This window comes from Gastrolobium bilobum, unplaced genomic scaffold (genome assembly GCF_033153095.1).
Source record: "Gastrolobium bilobum isolate Gb01-03AN ecotype WA unplaced genomic scaffold, APGP_CSIRO_Gbil_v1 utg12004, whole genome shotgun sequence".
Taxonomy (NCBI): Eukaryota; Viridiplantae; Streptophyta; class Magnoliopsida; order Fabales; family Fabaceae; genus Gastrolobium; species Gastrolobium bilobum.
Genome location: NW_026895770.1, coordinates 75,410 through 83,600, shown reverse-complemented (window position 1 = coordinate 83,600; position 8,191 = coordinate 75,410).

Here is an 8,191-nt window from a genome sequence, read left to right as displayed (position 1 = left end):
TATGTCACTTTTCTTCATCCTCTTCATGGCATTTCTGAACACTTGGGTGGCAGCCACCTTCCTCCACCATTTCCCCTCCATTGGAGCACCAAGAGACCATATTTTCTCTTGGTTTCTTCACAAAAGTTCCTTGTGTGTGTGTGCTCTAGTCTTGGGTGGGAGAAAGTCTTGGCATTTCTGAGTTGTAAAGTCAGTCTGGGGTGAGTGAGGGTTGCTGACTTGTGGTGAGGTATTGTGGGAGTCTTGTGATTGGTTTTTGAAGCTTCAAGGTGCCATCTTGGTAGAGAAAGGATCAAGCTTTGGTCACCATTTTGTGGCTTTGTAGAACCAGACTTTTGGGACAGATTTGAGAGCTCCAAGAGCACACTTTTCTGCTGTTTTGAGACCTCCATAGGTATACCTTGATCATTCCTCTTGAAATCCATGATTGTAGCTTGTTTAAGCCACTAAATGAGGGAACTTCGATTAATCAAGTTAAAAGTGGTTAATTTATACATGTTTAATGCTTTGGAACTTATGTTTTTGAGAAAAACCAGACTTTGGATCATTAGGAACCTTTCCCACCTTGGATTATGCAGAAATCGGCTGCAGAATTTTGTTCTGCACGCGTGGGAATCCATTCTGTTGGGAAGCGATTTCCAAGTGCAGGAATGGATTCCCCATGTCTGGGAATCGATTCCTACTTGTGACAACAACGACCTAGTTTAGTAAAATTGCGATATCTCGAGTTACAGTGCTCCAAATTGAGTGAGGTTTAGACCTATGTAAAGCTAACACATAGGGATACAATCCTATATAATATCATAGCCATTGGATAAGTGGATTGGTCTTACTGTTGGTTTGAAATCGAGACTTGATTGCTGGAAATTCAGTTTGCAGCAGTCACTTTGCGAAAAATATAACCAGAGTTATACAACTCTGATTGAGACATAAAGTATATCGTTGGAAACCTTAAGATGTCTAGTTTAACATAGTAAAATCTTAGAATATTTCATAAAGATATGAAATCGCAGTCTTGAAAATGGTAAAGATAGTTTAGTGTTTGTGGCTTCGGAAAGAGCCCGCAGTAAGCGAAACGAAAAAGAAATAATGTTCGTTTTAAATCTAAAAAGCTATGATATGTTTATTGATAGTATGAAGGTTATGAAAATAGATTTGTGACCTTGCTGGACACTGTTATTACTTGTGACCCTTTGGACACCGAGTCGTGAGGGAGGGTTTAGCTTGCGAGGTAAGCTTTTGTGTCCTCGGTTTAGCCATTGTTGGTTCCACCATACCCCATGGGGGAATGGTTTATATGCATGATGTGTTTTCATGTATTGATTTTGAAATGTTGTTGAGTTGTTATGTGCAAGGGCCTAATAATATGCATGTGTTGTTCCATCTAGACGGTAAGCCCGAGTATGTGGCGTCATAGAATACGGTGATTCTGTGGATGGGTGCAAGTGGCGTCTTGCACTAAATGTGGGTAATAGACATATATAAATCCTGCATTTCTCTGGCCAGAAGAATATCTTGACACACATGACATGATTATTTGTTGCATTGCACTGATTTTTGGAAATGATATTGTATATTGCTTTTAGAACTTATATTGCACATGTAAGTGAGCTTGGGGTGGAGAAATCCTTGAGGACCCCTTGCCTAAGATTTCTGTTTAGAAATCCTACCCCACGTTTGGGGCACATATTTCAGGTTCAGGTAACTCGGGGGTTGAGACCTCGGGCGGCAGGAGGCCGGAGCTGAGTTAGATATCTGTTGTTTATGATGATGTGCTTGGGTGATGACATGCTTATATTTATTATCTTGTTAATTGTTGTGAGACTCTGTTGGGATTTGTTACCTTATTTGGTGAGCATGTGGGTTGTCCATGCCACATTGATTGACTATGTCTTATCTTAGCCTTGAGTTGTATTAATGTATCAGGATTATGGTCCAGACTACATGTTGTAGTTCCGTGACTTAAATAATCACATATTTATATTATGAGGTTATTCAGTGTAGATAGCTGTTTATTTGCAATTACATACAGGCAATGTTTTAAAATTATTAAGTAATCAACTTGGTAATTGTTAATGACGTCATAATTGAAAAGAAAAAGTTTATTTCATATTTTTAATTAAGCGTGGCTTAATACGATGACATGATAACAAACCGGGTATACACGAGGTGTTACATCATCGGTACACATTTATACCGTGGAGCAGAACCGGTATCTGCACTTTTCATCAGAAAAGAGATATTCCACATTATTAATCACTTACCATAATTATTTAAGCCTTCTCATGATTATTAGGGTCAATTATGGAATTATTTCATTGATCTCATATTTAATTAATTAAATTCCTAAATTAACGGTGCAGGTTCTTACATTCACCCCACCTTTTAAGAATTTTGTCCTCAAAATTAAAAACATACTTGTCTCGAAACTCGGGGTATTGCCAGAGAAGCTCGTCCTCTCACTCCCAAGTACACTGCTTAGGAGTTCTTCCTGTCCACTGTACTTTGACCATCGGAATGATCTTGCTCCTAAGTTTCTTGCCGCCATGATCGAGACTCTTGAGTGGTCCGACGGGAGTTTTCAAGTTGTCCCGAACTTCCACATCATCTGGTTGCACCACGTGCGATGGATCTGCTATGTACTTCCGAAGCTGAGACACGTGAAACACGTCGTGGATGTTGGCCAAGTTCAGAGGCAAGACAAGCCGGTAGGCAACAGGTCCTACTCTACCAAGGATCTGGTATGGCCCAATGAATCGCGGGTTAAGCTTCCTCTCTCCGAGGGCCCGACCAACACCGGTGACAGGTGATAGTCTCACAAACACGTGCTCACCCTCATTGAACTCTGGCGCTCGATGCTTAACATCATAGTAACTCTTCTGGCGATTCTGCGCCTGCTTCAGCTTTTCTCTGATCAACTAAATCTGTTGGGTGGTATCTTGGACAAAGTCCAAGCCAAACAACTCGCGATCTCCAACCTTAGACCAACAGTAGGAGTCCGACACCTCCTACCATACAACGCCTCGTAGGGTGCCATGCCCAGGCTAGCATGAAAACTGTTGTACGAAAACTCAACCAATGGCAGGTACTGTAACACCCCGTATGCATCCGGTTTGTTAACATGTCATCGTATTAAACCACATTTAATTAAAAATGCAGAATATCTTTTTCTGTTCAATTATGACGTCATTATTCTTAGCCAAGTTGATTACATAATCAATTTTCATAAAACATTGCCTGTATATAATTGCTAAAGACAACTAACTGAAATACCTCATAATATAAATAACTATGAGTATCTAAAATCACGGAACTACAACACGTAGTCCGGACACAATCATGATACATTATTACAACTCAAATCTAAACAAGACATAGACAGATGAATGCGGCATGGACAATCCCCATGCTCACCAAATAAGGCAACAAAGCCAACAAAGTCTCAACAACAACAACATAATCAAAGAAGCTAATAACAGAATAGCAAAAGGCATATCCAGCATCCAATCATAATCAGCATATAAACAGCAATATCAGCTAAACTCCGGCCTCTTGTCGCTAGAGGTCTCAACCCCCGCATTACCTGAACCTGAAATGGTGCACCAAACGTGGGGTGAGATCTTTAAAAAGAAATCTCAGTAAGACAAGGGATCCTCAAGGATCTTCCACCCCAAGCTTACTTACATGTGCAATATAAGTTCTAAAACAGTTTAAACAATATATATATATAAGTTCCAAAATCAGTGTAATGCACAGATAACCATGTCATGTGTGTCAATATAATCTACTGGCCAGAGAAAATGCAGGAATACGTCTATTACCCACACAATGTGCAAGGCGCTACTTGCATCCACCCCATTCTCACCATCTTGTATGACGCTACAAACTCAGGTTTACTGTCAAAGTGGAACAACACATGCATATTATAAGGCCCTTACACTTAACATTTCAACAGCATTCCATTCATCAAAACATGAAAACACAGCATGCATATAAACCATTCCCCCATGGGGTATGGTGGAACCAAACAATGGCTAAACCGAGGACACGAAAGCTTACCTCTTAAGCAATCAATCCAAGCCAAGTCCACACAAGCTCAAGGTCCACACACAGCAGAATCACAATCTGTTTTAAACCAACAATCATATCAATATTCATACTCTATAAGCATATGACGTAAATACAATGCATTTCCTCTACGTTTTACGTCTTTAGGCTTCTCACAAAACCAAGCACTTAATCCCTTAGATTCTGACTTAGTTTAATTATTACAGAAGTACAAACTGACTAATCATGGGTCCACAAACCCAGAATAGCCTTATGTATGAACAGTACCGTTACTGTTCTCGAAAACCTAGAATATCCAGATATATGTCGGGGCCATATCCGGATATCTCGAAGCCCATATCCGGATATTTCGCGACAGAATGTAGTTTCTGCATTTTAAGGGATATCACGCCCAAGGTTCCATTTTTAAAATGGCAGTTGCAAATATTTACCAATTTTTTTGAAATTTTAGTATGTTAAACTCGACATCACAAGATTTCCAACGACATATTTTGTGTCTCAATCGGAGTTGTATAAATTTGGTTATGATTTCTGCAAAATGACTGCTGCAAACTGAATTTCCAACAACCAAGACGCGAATTCAAACTAAGACTGAGATTTAAGAACTTATCCAATGGCTACGAAATTTTATAGGGTTATATCCCTATGTGTTAGCTACACAAAGATCCAAACGGAACTCTATTTGGAGCTCTGTAGCTCAAGATATCGAATTTTTACCGAAACAGGTTCGTTGCTATCCCAATATCCAGATATCATATCCGGATATGCCATATCCCGATATCATATCCGGATATTTCACGACAGAGGCCACAGACAGCAGCCTAGCACGAAAATATCCATTTAAAATTCCATCTTTCACCTAGATACATCTATCCCAACGACTTAGCATGCATTTTAACACTTAGGTTCATCAACCAACGTTCAAATTATCAAAATTCATAATTTTACATCTTCAATTCATGTTATATTCATGAAAACACAAAGGAAAGTGTTGCGACATATACCCATGAGCTTCAAAATAGCAAAAGGGGTGCTCTTAGCGCTCTCTATGAAGCTCCTACAATCTGACCTCCAAGGTACACGAAAATGGTGATCAAAGGTTGGTCCTTTGCACAAAGATGGCTCCTTGGCACCACAAATGCCAAGCAAATGGTTCACACACCCTCCAAGCTCAGAGGCAACAACTAAACCTTTCCTAAATGGCACCCATAACCCAGCAAGAGCTGACCTTCAACCTCACAATGCACTCTACTAAGTGTTTACAATGATTTAGAGGGAAGAATCATGGAGAAAGATGATAGCTTGGTGGTTTTCCAAAAAGAGAAGAGCATGAACAGGGAGGAGGATGATCACATCTCCAAGACTCACGTATACTCAGATTATGGCCTAGGGTTATGTGCCAAAAGTTGTATTTATAGACGGTGTAAGCTTAATCGCACTGTATTAGCGCTAATTGCTACGCTTAGCATTTTAATCCCAAATTTAGGATTTTGAACCTACTCATTTTTCTAAGATTTGTCATATTTTTATTTTATTTTTCGCAGCATCTTTCTGGTGCGCGCTTTTCCATAGCCAGTATCAGTTCTGGCACCGATCCTCATTATTTCGACTTCAAACTTATTTTACTAGTCATATATATTATTCTAGGAATACTCATGCACTTATTATAATTTTCTGGGATACCTCACCGGTACTCATTTATATCGGGTAGCAGAACCGGTATCTGCACTTTTCGTCAAAAAGCGACTTTCAATATTTTTACTCACTTACCATAATTAATAAGTCTCATAATAATTATTAGGGTCAATTATGGAATTATTTCCTAATTCTCATATTTAATTAATTAATTTCCTTAATTAACGGTGCGAGTTCTTACAGGTACCTATCCCATGCTGAACCCTGCTCCAAAGTGCAAGCCCTCAATATGTCCTCCAATGTCTGGATGGTCCGCTCAGTCTGTCCATCAGTCTGAGGGTGATAGGATGTACTCAATCTCAACTGAGTACCAATAGCTCCCTACGGCGCCTGCCAGAACCGAGATGTGAACTTCGGGTCCCTATCACTGATGATACTCTCGGGCACCCCGCGAAGTCTCACGATCTCGCGAACATACAGTCTGGCCAACTGCTCAATAGTGAAGCTCACCTTCACCGGAAGAAAGTGGACAGACTTGGTCAATCTGTCCACAATGACCCAGATAGAGTCACAACCAGTCTGAGTCTTCGGCAATCCCACCACGAAGTCCATGGAAATGCTCTCCCACTTTCATTGTGGTATCTTAAGAGGTTGAAGCTTACCAGACGATTTCTGGTGTTCAATCTTCACCTTCTGGTAAATCAAACACTTGGACACAAAAACAACTATGTCCTTCTTCATGCCCGGCCACCAGTAATTTCTCTTCAGGTCTTGATACATTTTTGTAGCACCAGGGTGGACCGTAAACTGGCCCTTATGAGCCTCTGTCATCACCTCTTCAGTCAAAGGACCTCGAGAAACTACAATCCTCTTCTGGAAAGTCCACAACCATCCTCGTTCCAAGACACACCGTCCTGCTTTTTCACAAAGTCAAGGCACACTCTTTGCACCTGCGCCTCTTTAATCCTTTTCATGAGCTCATTTACGACTCTCAAAGTCTCCATCACGAGAAGTGCACCCCCAAACAAAGAGGTCACTGACAGATCTCGAAGCTTCTCAATGACGACGAAATCTTCATATGATTCTCTGAGATCACCAGTCACTCTATCAATGGAGGTGACCTGACCCCACATACTCTATTTCTCACAATAACTCAAGTGAGTTTAGGTCCTATTCTATGACTCTAGCCTCGACTTGACTACAATTTAGCAAATCATTATTCTCAATTAGAATCATATTCTATTCACAAAACGACATCGTGATCATGTTCATTTCAATCAATACACGTTAGTTAACATGCTAATTCACATAGTAACGTACCTTAGTTCACGTACCCCTGCAAGAATTTCCAATTTAAATAATATAATAAATAAATACTCTATGCAACATCATACCTCAATCTCCATGGCATCTGCAAAATCGAAAGTCAATAAAGGATGGTACAACATCGATGTATTAACACAGTTCATGGCATTTACTTCATGCTTAGTACTATTCATGGTGTTCACATGCCATCTACATATGAAACAGATCACTAATTTACATATTAACCTAGAGTCATGGAGACCACTCGACCCACAAAACTAACTGTACATACACTTGCCTCGCATATGTCAGATCGCGTGTGGCCCTGCCACAAAGTTTGAGTGTTACACACTTAACTCCATAAAGCGAATTTCAAATTCTCACCTTCCTGACTAGGGAGTGTTCCTCGCTCTCCAGCAATAAGATATCTTCTCTTACGTTTTAAAGTAAAGCACCATCACAACCTGTAATGGCATAAGGCATCTTACCTTTCATGCCAAACTTGGCATGACACTCTTCGTATACTTACTCATTCCACCTCTTGGTGGTTGTAGAGTTTAAACTCATATTTCAAGTCTCTTAAAGCATTAATATACCATGAGGCAAACTAAAATTGATTGATCTGTGCAACTCGTGCACCCGAACCACCCGATGAGTCAAACTCAAATCGGTGCCCTCACAGGACTTCCAAGAGTCAATACCCCTAGGATCCAATCCCCAACGGGAAACCCATGACATAGGTTATCGACCAAGGAACTAGTAGGCATACCAGTCTCCAGTGTACCTCGTACACAAGGACTACTCAATGAATTACACATCAACTGAGCGTCCAATCAAACTCCTCAGAGGCACCCTCTTCGGATACATCCCTCCAGGGATAGTTCACAATATGCTGATGGGGAATAACCCACTCAATCAACCTAGTTCCTCAGGTTATTATCAAACACTTCAATACAACATTCAGTGTATAAACATAATTCATACATCAAGCTATGCAATCACAATAATTCAACACACAATTTCTCAACAGCCAGTCCGTACCCAAGTGATCTCAAGGTTGACCATGGGTGGACAAGTAAGACCTGCTACGCAGTCTCGGCCATCCAACAAAATACCACATCCAGATAAATAGATGAAACATTGCATTTCTTCCCCGTAGTGTTAATAACCCTTAGAGATAGAA